A 16067-nucleotide genomic window follows, 5' to 3' on the forward strand; every position below is an offset into this window, starting at 1 on the left:
AAATATCCCTAGTCAACCACATTGTATACAAAGGACACCATCACCACCAGACGGGAAACTTTACATCTATCAGTGAATATAGGCAAGTATCTTATAGATTTACCAAAAGTATCAAAGATCAGTTCAGAGAAGGAAAAGAAATAAGGATGAAGACTAGAAAAGTCATAAAAAGGTCTAAGGTAAGAGAGAAAGATTAGAGAGAAAAAAAAGGGGGGTGGGGTGGGTTTGAGCGGTAGCACCATTAACTAACAGAAATATATCTGATCCATAGTTCCCACGTCACCTCAAATCCGGCCACATCATTGTTTACAATACTTGTGAGTTTATCATTTAGCATTATCCAATTGAGTTTTTGTTTAACCCCATCCAATGGGATCAGTGATTGTCTCCAACTTCTAGCTATGGTGATGCGAGCTGCCAATAAGAGGTAGAGAATCAACTTAATCGATTTTTTGGGAACATCAGTGGGTAGCAAGTGAAATAACGCCACTTCAGGTGATTGTCGGATATTAACTCCTGTTACCGAATAGATAAAATTAAACATTCGGATCCAAAACCTATTTACCACCGGACATTTCCACCATATATGGAACATAGTGCCTTCTTGTCTACAATGTCAAAAGCAAGTAGGTGACACTGACGGGTACATTTTAGCCAGGCGCGTGGGAACCAGATACCAACGAAGTAGCGTTTTATAGTTGGATTCGATAAGAACAGTATTAATCGAGATAAAGAATGGGCCACATCTCACCAAGTATCCAGGTCTAATGAGCTATTCAAATCCTGTTCCCATTGAGTCATATAAGATAATTTTGTGAGTGGATCAACAAGGGAAGCATAGATAATAGATAAACGACCCCTCATCATCCCAGTCGCTCCACAGGAGACCTCCAACGGACCTCCAACGTGTGCAAGGTTCTGTGATTAATTTGAGTTTACTACCGATAAATGAGATAAGTTGATAATAATGAAATAATTCCCCAGGAGGCAATTGATATCTTGTCAAGAAACATTGGAGAGAACGGGGATTAAGCCCATCCAGGTAGTCCCCAATATGCAGTAACCCTTTATTTATCCACCATTGAAACACCGACGGTGACAAGCCGGGTATAAACTCAGGATTGCAAAAAACTGGAGCTAGGGGAGTATGCAGGGAGAATAAATGTTTGCGAGCTCAACATCTATCCCACACCGTTACTGAATAGGACAATGTAGGACACATAACAGGAGGACGCAAACGACTGGGAAGCCACATAAGAGCCCCAATAGCATAAGGATAGCAAGATAAGACCTCAATGCCAACCCACTGAGGGACATAACTCCTGGCCGTAGTACACGATAATTGTGCTATCTGAGCCGCCTGAAAATAGGCAAAAAGATTAGGAAGTCCCAAACCGCCATGCTTCTTCAAGGAGAATAGGGTTGACTGGTTAACCCTAGGATGTTTTCCCCTCCAGATGAATCTAGAGACTGCTGCTTGCAATAGTAAAAGGTCCCGTTTGGGAACCATGATCGGTAAGGTCCTAAAATAATATAATAATCTCGGCAAAAAGGTCATTTTAATAGTGTTAATGTCAGGGATCCCCTCGATCCCTGCCGCGATGGTCCCGGCGCAGGCGCACTGCTCTGCCCCGTGCAGGGACACGGGCACTAGGTCCGGGCCGGCCGCGGCGTTCGAGTTCGCACATGCGCAGTAGAAGCCGCGGCCGCCCGCTGGGCACCAATGGCAGCGCAGGGCGGGATATTTAAAGGTCCCTGAGCTGTCATTTCGTTGCCTTCTGGTCTTACCTGCTTCCTGTGATCCTGAACCTGTGCCTTGTAAGTTTATTGACCCGGATTGTTCTTGACCTGCTGATTTCTCCTGCCCAGACCCTTGCTTTGCCTGACCTCTCTTTCTGAATGCCCCTCATTGGATCTGACCTACTGTTGCTGACCTGGCGTGTGACCCGACGATTCTCTGCCTGCTCCCCTGTACCTTACCGTCCTCTACGTTACCAACTCGGCCTGTCTGACTTCGCACTTGCTCAGCCCTCCATCCATCCATCCCATCGGGGTCACCCGACCTCCTCACATCTGGCTCTCCCTGGTTGGAGCCCCTGGCGAACACCCCTACCACTGACAGGTGTGCTCAGTAGTGGCGACCTGGTCTCGGGGTACTACAAGTCCATCCCCACCATCAGGGGCCCTGGTGAACAAGTACCCTGGGGCTTAGACTCCGCGCTCTGGGCACGCCTGACCAGTGGAGTGCTAGTGGTGCCGCTCGGCGGTCCCTCACAGTTAATTCTGCCAAACCAGGAAAGTGAAAGATCCTGCCATTCCAATAAATCAGATCGAAGGCGTTGAAAGAGTGGAGGATAATTTGCCCTATACAACAACGAGATAGATTTCGTGAGATGGATCCCTAAATAAGGAAGAGAACGAGAAGCCCACTGGAAGTCAAAGTTATCCTGGAGATGAGCAACCTCTGAATCGGGTAATGAAATATTTAAGGCAATTGTTTTAGAGGGATTAAGCGTGAGCCCAGAGGGTCAGAGAAACGATGAAACAGGTGGAGGAGACCAGGCAAAGAGGTCCGAGGATTAGATACATACATAAGGACATCATTGGCAAATAGAGCACATTTATGGTCCCGTTGACCACAGCGGATACCTGAAATAGTGGGATCAGAATGGATAGCAATCGCCAGTGGTTCCATTGCCTGCCAACGCAAGTAATAGCGGAGAAAGAGGACATCCCTGTCTAGTTCCTTGCTCTATCAAAAGGGGGGCTGATTTATATCCACGGATGGAAACGTGAGCTTACAGGTTAGAATATAAAGCCCGTAGTAATGTCGTAAAATAAGGGCCAAAACCAAACCTATCCAACATCTGGAATAAATAATCCCAGGATAGACTGTCAAATGCTTTATGAATATTCAAGGATAACAATAGAATTTCCCTCTGTGAGGATTTGTCCCAGTTGGATTGCACGGCCGACAGCAGGGCCAAAGTCCGAAGAATTTGGTCTGAAGTCTGTCGACCGCTTATGAATCCGGACTGATCATCATGAATATACAGGGCCAGAAATTTATGGAGACGCAAGGCCAAGATTTTAGTGAGAATCTTAAAATCGCAATTAATTAGGGAGATAGGCCGATAATTAGAAACTATAGACGCATACTGTCCAGTCGTTGGCCCAAATCCTGAAAATCCTGTTTAAGGTCAGCCGCCAATTTTGAGGTAGCTCTATCCAGTTCACGTTGCAGTAAATCAGCGAACCGAGCTATTAAGGTGGCATCACCTGAGTATTGTGGTGGATCTGGAAGGATCGTCGGCGACTGAGCCGGACTGTCGTCCTCAGGTTCCGGGCCGCTATTCTGTCTGGAGAAGATGGCTGCTATCTCTCTACTCAGTGGTGAAGAGGCAGGGGAATCATGGCTTAACGAATAGGCCGAAGCCTGAGACTCGGGCTGCGCAGGACTGGACGGTGACCTCGGGGGCCGCAGAGAATCACTCACCATTTCAGACAAGGCTGCTGCGGTCCTGTCCTGGCCATTGGAGGAAGTGGAGCTTGATTTCCCCCTCTGGGAGAGAGGTGCTGCCCTGTGGGGGACAGAGGAGACGGTAGGGGCTGCGGGCGCCGAGCCAGGCACCATCTTGGATCTTCCCCTCCCCGCAGACATCGCCAGCTGAGAGCTTCCACGGCTCTTCCCCAACACCCTCCCTGGCATATTATAATGCGCTGAGGTCCGGTGCAGATCCGGAAGGAGACCCGGGGGCTGTTGGAGTTCAGTGCCCGTATACGGGTATAATCGGCGCTGGGGGCTAGTGCCGGAACATGTACTCCAGCCGGCCGTGCATGCGCACCTCTTCTATTCTTTTTTTATATTTCAATATTGCAGTATCTTTACCATAGTTTGTAGACGCTATAACTTTCACACAAAGCAATCAATATACACTTATTGGGATTTTTTTTACCAAAAACATGTAACAGAATACATTTTGACCTAAATTTATAACTAACTTTGAGTTTACTATATATTTTTTATAGCTGAAAGTAAAAAATATTGTTTTTCTTCAACATTTTTGGTCTTTTTTTGTTTATAGCGTGAAAAATAAAAAGCGCACAGGTGATCAAATACCACCGAAAAAAAGCTCTATTTGTGTGAAAAAAAGGACGTTAATTTTGTTTGGGTGCAGCATTGCATGACCGCGCAATTATCAGTTGAATTAGTGCAGCGCCGAGTAGCAAAAAGAGGCCTGGTCAGGAAGGGGGGTAAATCCTCAGGAGGACAAGTGGTTAAATAAAAAGAAATGTAGCGCTACTCCTATATATTACCAAAAAAATGTGCCCTTATGTGAATATATACCAATTAGCATACTATGTGCAATAAATCATGACACCAACTAAATAAATATTCACAACGGGTGCCACAATCAAAAAGTGAAGTACCTTTAAAATAATATAGATATGAATATATCACCAAGAGATGTGACAAGTAGATACACTATAAAAATAGTGTTCAACAGCCGAACTAAAACGTGCAAGGTGAATCCAGTGACAAAAGTGATACATCAATACCACTGCAAACTAAATATAAAATGTATAAAACCATGCATAGGACTAGTGCATTTAAATGTAAAAACAAACTCACCAAAAAATACACTAGTGCCACAATATATAACAGAGGATATATACCACCAATAAGTGTAATATATATGAAAAAATCAATGTGCAATATACATACAACAAACGGAAAAAATATATGTGACAAAATGTGCAAATACTGTGCAAACAACACACTGATTGGATCAAACTAAAAAGTCTGATCTGTGCTCCAAAGTCCAATAAGTGGATGATACCACTACTTCAAATCCAACACTTGTGCTGATATAAGTAGGGTAACTGCTGGTAAAAGAGATCCAACCGACGGCTAGATTAGCCTCTCACCTCAAGACTTCAACCCGTAAGGGTCAAAGCGTATTGTGGGATCACACCCTCAGATCCTTCTAGCATACAGCCTCTCCACTGGTCTGCTCTCCCTGCACACAGATCTCCCTCCTAGGGGGTCAGCGCTCAGGTAGTGGCTCCTCTCCAAATAGGGTATGGGTATGTGCCAGCATCTCAAACATAAACACAACCTTCCATAGTGCAATATGTTTTATTCATCAAAAAGATCCAAATACAAAAAATGCACTCGCATAGATCTGCAGTGTCTGACAGCCTCAAAACCCGCATGCTTTTGGGTGTATTCTGCATGGGTATAGGAAAAGGTGTGCCAAGATGGCGTCCACGCCAGAAGTGCGTCACTACGTCAGGCCGACGCGTTGCATCACAATACCATGTGACGTCCTCAGGACTCTTTCTGGTTTATCCTGATGAAGTCACCTGGTATAGTGACGCAATGCGTAGATACGCCGTGAGGCAGCTTACGGTCCGTGGTGACCTACTGTCAGGAATGGACTTGCCAGTAATGGTGGGACCCACCTGCCTTGTGGGCTGCAGTACCAGGGCTGGCCAGCGGGTGCTCCCGGCAATCAGATACTCAACCCTGCAGCCAGCCAAACACCTGAAGTTGATCATGCAGGTGTATTTAAGGGATGGCCAGACCTGCAGTCTCTGCCTTGGTGTGTGTTTTTCCTGGGCCCCTGTATCTTGTTACCTGCATCCCTGTTCCTGTTCCTGTCCCTGTCCCTGTCTGACTGATTCGTTGCTGACCCTGCCTGATCCGGACCTCTGCTGACTTCTCCTGTTTGATCCCTGGCTTGTGACCCTGACCATTCTCTGCCTGACCCCCTGTACCTACCTGCCCGATTGTTATTGACCCGGCCTGCCTGAGGACGCTTGCATTGTATGCATTATTATCTGTGGGTGGTTTGGTTTGGTTAGTTTGCACTGAGTTATGTTTTAGTATTGCACTGCGTTTATGTTTGTATTGTTAGTCTTCAATAAATTGTCTTATTGTTTATCACATATCTGAAGCCTGCGTTTCCCTGCGTCAGTTCACATACCTCTGGTCATACCCTGGAGCCCTGACATTACACCAAGGCCAATCCTGACCAGAAGTGGCTGCACAGGGAAGCCATCTTGGCTTGTTGTTTGTGGAGGATGCATCCTAAGGAGGTTGAGTACTTGTCTCTGCTAGTCCTGGAAGACAGAGTATACAGCTATCAGATTCTGAAGAAGTACGCCAGGGATCAGCTGCTAGAGTGCATGCAGGTTGCTCATTCACTAGTGGATCGGGGCATGGAGTTTTCTGAGGTAAAACCATTGATCCAGGTTTGTGCTGAGTTGGCTCTGTCCTGTACCCCTGAAAGCAGGGATGACTTTTTTCCACCATTTAGTGCAGATCAAGTGGAATCACTGGTATGGTTGTTGGAGGAGGATCCAGATTGCTTCCATAAGCATTATGCAGCTTGTCCATCACATGTGCTTATGGAGTGCATAAACGCAGTGCAGTCTTTGGTCAGACAGGCTATGTGTAAGTTGAGCTTCGTTCAACCTGTATTACAGACATGGTCAGATTCGTTACACCCAGCCTTAGTCAGCTTGCAAAAACCCAGTCCTGCTTCTAATCTATTTCTTCAAAGCTCTATTCCTGCATTCCCAACAGCACCTCCAGTTACAGCCCAGTATACCCTGCTATCTACCGCATGTCAGTACCCTGTTCCCACTCGCTGCACCTATCCTGTGTTTAACCCTGTAAAGAAGCCCTCTGTAGCAACTGTTCCCTCCTCTGTTCCATCCTCCAGCTCTTCTCTGTCTCCAGCTGCTCCATCCATTTACAAACCTGCGCTTACTTACAGTGCTCCGGTAACTAAAACCAGGAAAAGGCGAAAGTTCTTTCCAACCAATACCATCCTGCCAGTATCCAAACTGGTCAGCCTCCCATCTGAGAACCTGCCTTCGGTGGTGCAGCCTGGTGCCTCGGCGCCCACAATTCAGCCTGATGCCTCTACCCAGCCTGATGCCTCCATTCAGCCTGATGCCTCCATTCATCCTCATGCCTCCATTCAGCCTGATGCCTCTACCCAGCCTGATGCCTCTACCCAGCCTGATGCCTCCATTCAGCCTGATGCCTCCATTCAGCCTGATGTCTCTACCCAGCATGATGTTTCTACCCAGCCTGATGAACTGATCCAGCCTGATGATTCCATTAGGCCAATGCCTGATGACCCAGTGCCCGCTGTCATGCCTGGTGACCCGATGCCCGCTGTCGGCCCAGACGATCCAATGTCTGACCCAGTGCCCGCGGTCATGCCAGTTGACTCGGAGCCCACTGTCGTGCCTGGTGACTCGGGGCCCACTGCCTTGCCAGATGATGCGGTGCCCGCTGGCGAGCCAAATGACCTGATGCCTGGTGACCCAGTGCCCGCTGTCATGCCTGGTGACCCGATGCCCGCTGTCGAGCCAGACGATCCAACGCCAGATGACCCGGTGCCCGCTGTCGATCCAGACGATCCGGTACCTGATGACCCGGTGCCCGCTGTCATGCCTGGTGGCCCGATGCCCGCTGTCGGGCCAGACGATCCAATGTCTGACCCAGTGCCCGCGGTCATGCCAGTTGACTCGGAGCCCACTGTCGTGTCTGGTGACTCGGTGCCCACTGCCTTGCCAGATGACGTGGTGCCCGCTGGCGAGCCAAATGACCTGATGCCTGGTGACCCAGTGCCCGCTGTCATACCGGGTGACCCGATGCCCGCTGTCGAGCCAGACAATCCCATGCCTGATGACCCAGTGCCCGCTGTCATGCCTGGTGACCCGATGCCCGCTGTCGGGCCAGACGATCCAATGTCTGACCCAGTGCCTGTGGTCATGCCAGTTGACTCGGAACCCACTGTCGTGCCTGGTGACTCGGTGCCCACTGCCTTGCCAGATGACGCGGTGCCCGCTGGCGAGTCATATGACCTGATGCCTGGTGACCCGATGCCCGTTGTCGTGCCTGATGACCCGGTGCCCGCCGCTCCGCCTGGGGGCCCGGCGCCCGTCGCTCCTTCTGGGGGCCTGGCGCCCGTCGCTCCTCCTGGGGGCCCGAAGCCTGTCGCCCCCCCTGGGGGCCCGGTGCCTGCCGCCCCTCCTGGGTGCCCGGTGCCTGCAACTCCGCCTGAGGGCCCAGCGGCCGCCGCTCCGCCTGGGGGCCCGATGGCTGTCGCCCCGCCTGGGGGCCCGATGCCTGTCGCCCCGCCTTGGGGCCCGATGCCTGTCGCCCCGCCTGGCAGAGGCACATCGGGCAGGACTCCGGGCAGAGGCACATCGAGCTGGACACCGGATCACCAGGCGGAGCAGCAGGCACCGGGCCCCCAGGAGGGGCGACAGGCACCGGGCCCCCAGGAGGGGTGACAGGCATCGGGCCCCATGGAGGGGCGACAGGCATCGGGCCCCCAGGCGGAGCATCAGGCATCGGGCCCCCAGGCGGGGTGGCGGGCGCCGGGCCCCCAGGCAGAGCGGCGGGCGCCGGGCCCCCAGGCGGAGCGACAGGCATCGGGTCCCCAGGCGGGGCGGCGGGCGCCGGGCCCCCAGGCGGGGCGACAGGCATCGGGCCCCAAGGCGGGGCGACAGGCATCGGGCCCCCAGGCGGGGCGACAGCCATCGGGCCCCCAGGCGGGGCGACAGCCATCGGGCCCCCAGGCGGAGCGGCGGCCGCTGGGCCCTCAGGCAGAGTTGCAGGCACCGGGCAGACATTGGATCGTCTGGCCCGACAGCGGGCATCAGGTCACCAGGCATGACAGCGGGCACTGGGTCATCAGGCATGGGATTGTCTGGCTCGACAGCGGGCATCGGGTCACCCGGTATGACAGCGGGCACTGGGTCACCAGGCATCAGGTCATTTGGCTCGCCAGCGGGCACCACGTCATCTGGCAAGGCAGTGGGCACCGAGTCACCAGACACGACAGTGGGCTCCGAGTCAACTGGCATGACCGCGGGCACTGGGTCAGACATTGGATAGTCTGGCCCGACAGCGGGCATCGGGCCACCAGGCATGACAGCGGGCACCGGGTCATCAGGTACCGGATCGTCTGGATCGACAGCGGGCACCGGGTCATCTGGCGTTGGATCGTCTGGCTCGACAGCGGGCATCGGGTCACCAGGCATGACAGCGGGCACTGGGTCACCAGGCATCAGGTCATTTGGCTCGCCAGCGGGCACCGCGTCATCTGGCAGGGCATTGGGCCCCGAGTCACCAGGCACGACAGTGGGCTCCGAGTCAACTGGCATGACCGCGGGCACTGGGTCAGACATTGGATCGTCTGGGCCGACAGCGGGCATCGGGTCACCAGGCATGACAGCGGGCACTGGGTCATCAGGTGCCCGGTGCCTGCAACTCCGCCTGAGGGCCCAGCGGCCGCCGCTCCGCCTGGGGGCCCGATGGCTGTCGCCCCGCCTGGGGGCCCGATGCCTGTCGCCCCGCCTTGGGGCCCGATGCCTGTCGCCCCGCCTGGGGGCCCGGCGCCCGCCGCCCCGCCTGGGGGCCCGATGCCTGTCGCTCCGCCTGGGGGCCCCGGCGCCCGCCGCTCTGCCTGGGGGCCCGGCGCCCGCCGCCCCGCCTGGGGGCCCGATTCCTGATGCTCCGCCTGGGGGCCCGGCGCCCGTTGCTCCTCCTGGGGGCCTGGCGCCCGTCGCTCCTCCTGGGGGCCCGAAGCCTGTCGCCCCCCCTGGGGGCCCGGTGCCTGCCGCCCCTCCTGGGTGCCCGGTGCCTGCAACTCCGCCTGAGGGCCCAGCGGCCGCCGCTCCGCCTGGGGGCCCGATGGCTGTCGCCCCGCCTTGGGGCCCGATGCCTGTCGCCCCGCCTGGCAGAGGCACATCGGGCAGGACTCCGGGCAGAGGCACATCGAGCTGGACACCGGATCACCAGGCGGAGCAGCAGGCACCGGGCCCCCAGGAGGGGCGACAGGCACCGGGCCCCCAGGAGGGGTGACAGGCATCGGGCCCCATGGAGGGGCGACAGGCATCGGGCCCCCAGGCGGAGCATCAGGCATCGGGCCCCCAGGCGGGGCGGCGGGCGCCGGGCCCCCAGGCAGACATTGGATCGTCTGGCCCGACAGCGGGCATCGGGTCACCAGGCATGACAGCGGGCACTGGGTCATCAGGCATGGGATTGTCTGGCTCGACAGCGGGCATCGGGTCACCCGGTATGACAGCGGGCACTGGGTCACCAGGCATCAGGTCATTTGGCTCGCCAGCGGGCACCACGTCATCTGGCAAGGCAGTGGGCACCGAGTCACCAGACACGACAGTGGGCTCCGAGTCAACTGGCATGACCGCGGGCACTGGGTCAGACATTGGATAGTCTGGCCCGACAGCGGGCATCGGGCCACCAGGCATGACAGCGGGCACCGGGTCATCAGGTACCGGATCGTCTGGATCGACAGCGGGCACCGGGTCATCTGGCGTTGGATCGTCTGGCTCGACAGCGGGCATCGGGTCACCAGGCATGACAGCGGGCACTGGGTCACCAGGCATCAGGTCATTTGGCTCGCCAGCGGGCACCGCGTCATCTGGCAGGGCATTGGGCCCCGAGTCACCAGGCACGACAGTGGGCTCCGAGTCAACTGGCATGACCGCGGGCACTGGGTCAGACATTGGATCGTCTGGGCCGACAGCGGGCATCGGGTCACCAGGCATGACAGCGGGCACTGGGTCATCAGGTGCCCGGTGCCTGCAACTCCGCCTGAGGGCCCAGCGGCCGCCGCTCCGCCTGGGGGCCCGATGGCTGTCGCACCGCCTGGGGGCCCGATGCCTGTCGCCCCGCCTTGGGGCCCGATGCCTGTCGCCCCGCCTGGGGGCCCGGCGCCCGCCGCCCCGCCTGGGGGCCCGATGCCTGTCGCCCCGACTGGGGGCCCGGCGCCCGGCGCCCCGCCTGGGGGCCCGATGCCTGTCGCTCCGCCTGGGGGCCCCGGCGCCCGCCGCTCTGCCTGGGGGCCCGGCGCCTGCCGCCCCGCCTGGGGGCCCGATGCCTGATGCTCCGCCTGGGGGCCCGATGCCTGTCGCCCCTCCATGGGGCCCGATGCCTGTCGCCCCTCCTGGGGGCCCGATGCCTGTCGCCCCTTCTGGGGGCCCGGTGCCTGCTGCTCCGCCTGGTGACCCGGTGCCTGCTGCTCCGCCTGGTGATCTGGTGTCCAGCTCGATGTGCCTCTGCCCGGAGTCCTGCCCGATGTGCCTCTGCCCGGAGTCCTGCCCGATGTGCCTCTGCCCGGAGTCCTGCCCGATGTGCCGCTGCCCGGAGTCCTGCCCGATGTGCCGCTGCCCGGAGTCCTGCCCGATGTGCCTCTGCACGGAGTCCTGCCCGATGTGCCTCTGCCCGGAGTCCAGCCCGATGTGCCTCTGCCCGGAGTCCAGCCCGATGTGCCTCTGCCCGGAGTCCAGCCCGATGTGCCTCTGCCCGGAGTCCAGCCCGATGTGCCTCTGCCCGGTGTGCCGCTGCCCGGAGTCCTGCCCGATGTGCCAGTCTTTGATATCCAGCCAGTTACCAGACCTGGGCGGTGGAACTTTTGCCCAGCTAGGACTGTTTGGAGCGTCCTGAGGCCTCTCCTTGAGGGGGGGGGGTACTGTCAGGAAAGGACTTGCCAGTAATGGTGGGACCCACCTGCCTTGTGGGCTACAGTACCAGGGCTGGCCAGCGGGTGCTCCCGGCAATCAGATACTCAACCCTGCAGCCAGCCAAACACCTGAAGTTGATCATGCAGGTGTATTTAAGGGATGGCCAGACCTGCAGTCTCTGCCTTGGTGTGTGTTTTTCCTGGGCCCCTGTATCTTGTTACCTGCATTCCTGCATTCCTGCATTCCTGTTCCTGTCCCTGTCCGTCTGACTGATTCGTTGCTGACCCTGCCTGATCCGGACCTCTGCTGACTTCTCCTGTTTGATCCCTGGCTTGTGACCCCGACCATTCTCTTCCTGACCCCCTGTACCTACCTGCCCGATTGTTATTGACTCGGCCTGCCTGACGACGCTTGCATTGTATGCATTATTATCTGTGGGTGGTTTGGTTTGGTTCGTTTGCACTGTGTTATGTTTTAGTATTGCACTGCGTTTATGTTTGTATTGTTAGTCTTCAATAAATTGTCTTATTGTTTATCACATATCTGAAGCCTGTGTTTCCCTGCGTCAGTTCACATACCTCTGGTCATACCCTGGAGCCCTGACACCTACTTTCGGTACGGGCGCCATCTTGGCACACCCAGAAAAAGTCCTAACCCGTGCAATACACCCGGGCATGAGGTTTATGCAGTTTTATGCTGTAAATTCAACATCTAACAAGTGAGTGGGCATTCCTTTACTTAATACTGCACTATGAGGATCTTTTCTCTCACTTACCATTATCAATGGTGAGTGATATGCAGAGTTGGTGACACAATCCTGGGAGGTCTGGAGATCATATCATTTATCTGAGAGGTGAACCATAGAAAGAGGATACCAGATACTGCTGGAGAATGATCTAGGATTGATCCTGAAGGCTTGGTGGCCCAATAGGGTTGCAGAGTGGAGGTGTCATGGAAATTTTGTATTGTTGGTCGAACTTTAAATGTGTCATGTATTCGTGTTATTCATATGTCTCTCGTGTGGCTTAATTAAAGCTCTGAAGGCTGCAATTGGGCCATGCGCATGTACAATGTATGTATTACAGTACTCGGCTTGGTAATGGATGAGATGGCAGATCTGCGCTTATAGACCGGCGTGTATACCACCACGGCATTCCATGCGAATGCCGCTGTCAGTAGACCGTGGGCCTGTATCCACATATCAGCAGCATGGTACCACGTGGGCTTCATAACGCAATGCGCAAGCGGTGTGAACTCCACGTGTAGGCTTGTGCATATCTTACAACCCATTACCAACTTGAAACTGTATCTGGGATGGATGTGTTTTAATAAAGATCGTATCGGGCCCATCCAGGTACAGACTGATATTTTTAGAGAGTGCTTGTACAGAGAATGTACATACCAATAGAAGATAGTAGGACAGGAAATATGACCTCAGATGGCTCATAGGGGGGAAGGGGAGGAAGTCTGCTGACCTCAGAAGGTTCATGGGGGAGGACCAGTGATAGATAATAGCAAAGGCTATGCTCCAATTGGAGTGTACATCCTCTGTATAAGCAATCCCCATTGTATTGTTCGGTGGGAGGGATTGACTTTATTCATGTGGGGGGGCATGTGTGTATTCTTAATAAAACAGAGAGCTGAGCCTAAAATCAGCCCTTATGTGGATTGCAACACCAGCCTTAGAGTGTCGTGTGATCATTCTAGGGTAGCGGAGCTCCAATCACCCACAAATTCAACAGGACCAAAGTATTTGGATGGGCAGGAATCGTGTAGTTTGGCTGCAGTCGTGGTAAGCGAGATTCGCACAGCTTTATGGGGGATTTCTGCGCATCCAACTGCGAGTACTCACGGTAAGGAGAAATTCGTTAAAGCGAATTTCCAAGACAGAGGTGAGGGGGCATTTTAGCCACGGGGGATAAGTGTGCTGACACCAACACAGCAATTATCACTTTGATCACCTTGCATGAACTTTTTGTGGTTTGAGCACTTTAACAGGGGATTTATGAACTTTTGTGATTTTATTCTCATTTTGTTTCAGTTTGGACACTATTTTGCACTTATCACTTTAAGTTTGGTATGTAATTTGTGATAGGGGTTGTTTAATCATTTATTGCACATATTAGTATTTATCGCAGAGTGAAATATGTGTATATTTGATATATACACATAATTTGGTCACTTTTTTTGCACGTGTGATTTATGAAATTTATTTATGAAAATTATTTGAGTGGTTTTGTATGTATTTATTATATAAGTTTTGATAATTTATTAAGACCTATGATCACATAGGTTTGGCACAATATATTGGCGCACATTGTTGCACTTTAAAATAATTTTTATTATAAACTTATGGTATATAGTGTTTCACTGCTGTCCTCCCCATGTTATGGCCCCCCCACCAATATCACTGTCCTCTCCATCTCAGTGCCCCACCATTGTCACTGTCCTCCCCATGTCACGGGCCCCCTTCAATATCACTGTCCTCCCCATATCACTGCCCCCCCAATGTCACTGTCCTCCCCATGTCAGTGCCCCCCATGTCAGTGTCCTTCCCATGTCATGGCCTACCCCAATGCCATTGTCCTCCCCATGTCACTGCTCCCCCCCCCCATGTTACTGTCCTCCCCATGTCACAGCACCCCCAATGTCACTGTCCTCCCCATGTCAGTGCCCCCCATGTCACTGTCCTCCCCATGTCAGTGCCCCCCCATGTCATGGCCCACCCCAATGCCACTGTCCTCCCCATATCACTGCCCCCCCCAATGTCACTGTCCTCCCCATGTCATGGCCCACCCCAATGCCACTGTCCTCCCCATGTCACTGCTCCCCCCCATGTTACTGTTCCCCCACATGTCACTGCACCCCCAATGTCACTGTCCTCCCCATGTCAGTGCCGCCCATGTCACTGTCCTCCCCATGTCATGGCCCCCCTCCAATGTCACTGACCTTCCCCCCACATGTCACTGTCCTGCCCATGTCATGGCCCCACCCAATGTCACTGTCCTCTCCATGTCAGTGCCCCCCATTGTCACTGTCCTCCCCATGTCATGGCCCCTCTTCAATGTCACTGTCCTCCCCATGTCAGTGCCCCCCATGTCACTGTCCTCCCCATGTCATTGCCCCCCTCCAATGTCACTGCCCCCTCACATGTCACTGTCCTCCCCATGTCATGCCCCCCCCAATGTCACTGCCCCCTCACATGTCACTGTCCTCCCCATGTCATGCCCCCCCACCCCAATGTCACTGTCCTCTCCATGTCAGTGCCCCCCCATTGTCACTGTCCTCCCCATGTCATGGATCCCCTTCAATGTCACTGTCCTCCCCATGTCACTGCCCCCCCAATGTCACTGACCTCCCCCATGTCAGTGCCCCCTCCCATGTCACTGTCCTCCCCATGTTATGGCCCACCCCAATGCCACTGTCCTCCCCATGTCAGTGCCCCCCAATGTCACTGACCTCCCCCATATCGCTGTCCTTCCCATGTCAGTGCCCCCCCATGTCATGGCCCACCCCTATGCTACTGTCCTCCCCATGTCACTGCCCCCCAATGTCACTGTCCTCCCCATGTCAGTGCCCCCCAATGTCACTGTCCTCCCCATGTCACTGCCCCCCAAAATCACTGTCCTCCCAATGTCAGTGCCCCCCCATGTCATGGCCCACCCCAATGCCACTGTCCTCCCCATATCACTGCCCCCACAATGTCACTGACCTCCCCAATGTCATTGTCCTCCCCATATCACTGCCCCTCCAATGTCACTGACCTCCCCCATGTCAGTGCCCCCTCCCATGTCACTGTCCTCCCCATGTTATGGCCCACCCCAATGCCACTGTCCTCCCCATGTCACTGACCTCCCCCATGTCGCTGTCCTTCCCATGTCAGTGCCCCCCCATGTCATGGCCCACCCCTATGCTACTGTCCTCCCCATGTCACTGCCCCCCAATGTCACTGTCCTCCCCATGTCAGTGCCCCCCAATGTCACTGTCCTCCCCATGTCACTGCCCCCCAATGTCAGTGCCCCCCCATGTCATGGCCCACCCCAATGCCACTGTCCTCCCCATATCACTGCCCCCACAATGTCACTGACCTCCCCATGTCACTGCCCCCAATGCCACTGTCCTCCCCATATCACTGCCCCTCCAATGTCACTGACCTCCCCCATGTCATTGTCCTCCCCATGTCATGGCCCACCCCAATGCCACTGTCCTCCCAATGTCACTGTCCTCTCCATGTCAGTCCCCCCATGTCATGGCCCACCCCAATGCCACTGTCCTCCCCATATCACTGCCCCCCCAATGTCACTGTCCTCCCCATGTCACTGCCCCCCCATGTCACTGTCCTCTCCATGTCACTGCCCTCTCCATGTCACTGCCCCCCCCATGTCACTGTCCTCTCCATGTCACTGTCCTCCCCATGTCATGGCCCCCCTTCAATGTCACTGTCCTCCCCATGTCACTGCCCCCCTCAATGTCTCTGACCTCCCCCATGTCACTGTCCTCCCCATGTCACTGCCCCCCCCCATTGTCACTGTCCTCCCCATGTCATAGCC

This window comes from Staurois parvus, unplaced genomic scaffold, assembly GCF_062004578.1.
Source record: "Staurois parvus isolate SC_StPar_1 unplaced genomic scaffold, SC_StPar_1.0 ptg000652l, whole genome shotgun sequence".
NCBI classification, from domain to species: domain Eukaryota; kingdom Metazoa; phylum Chordata; class Amphibia; order Anura; family Ranidae; genus Staurois; species Staurois parvus.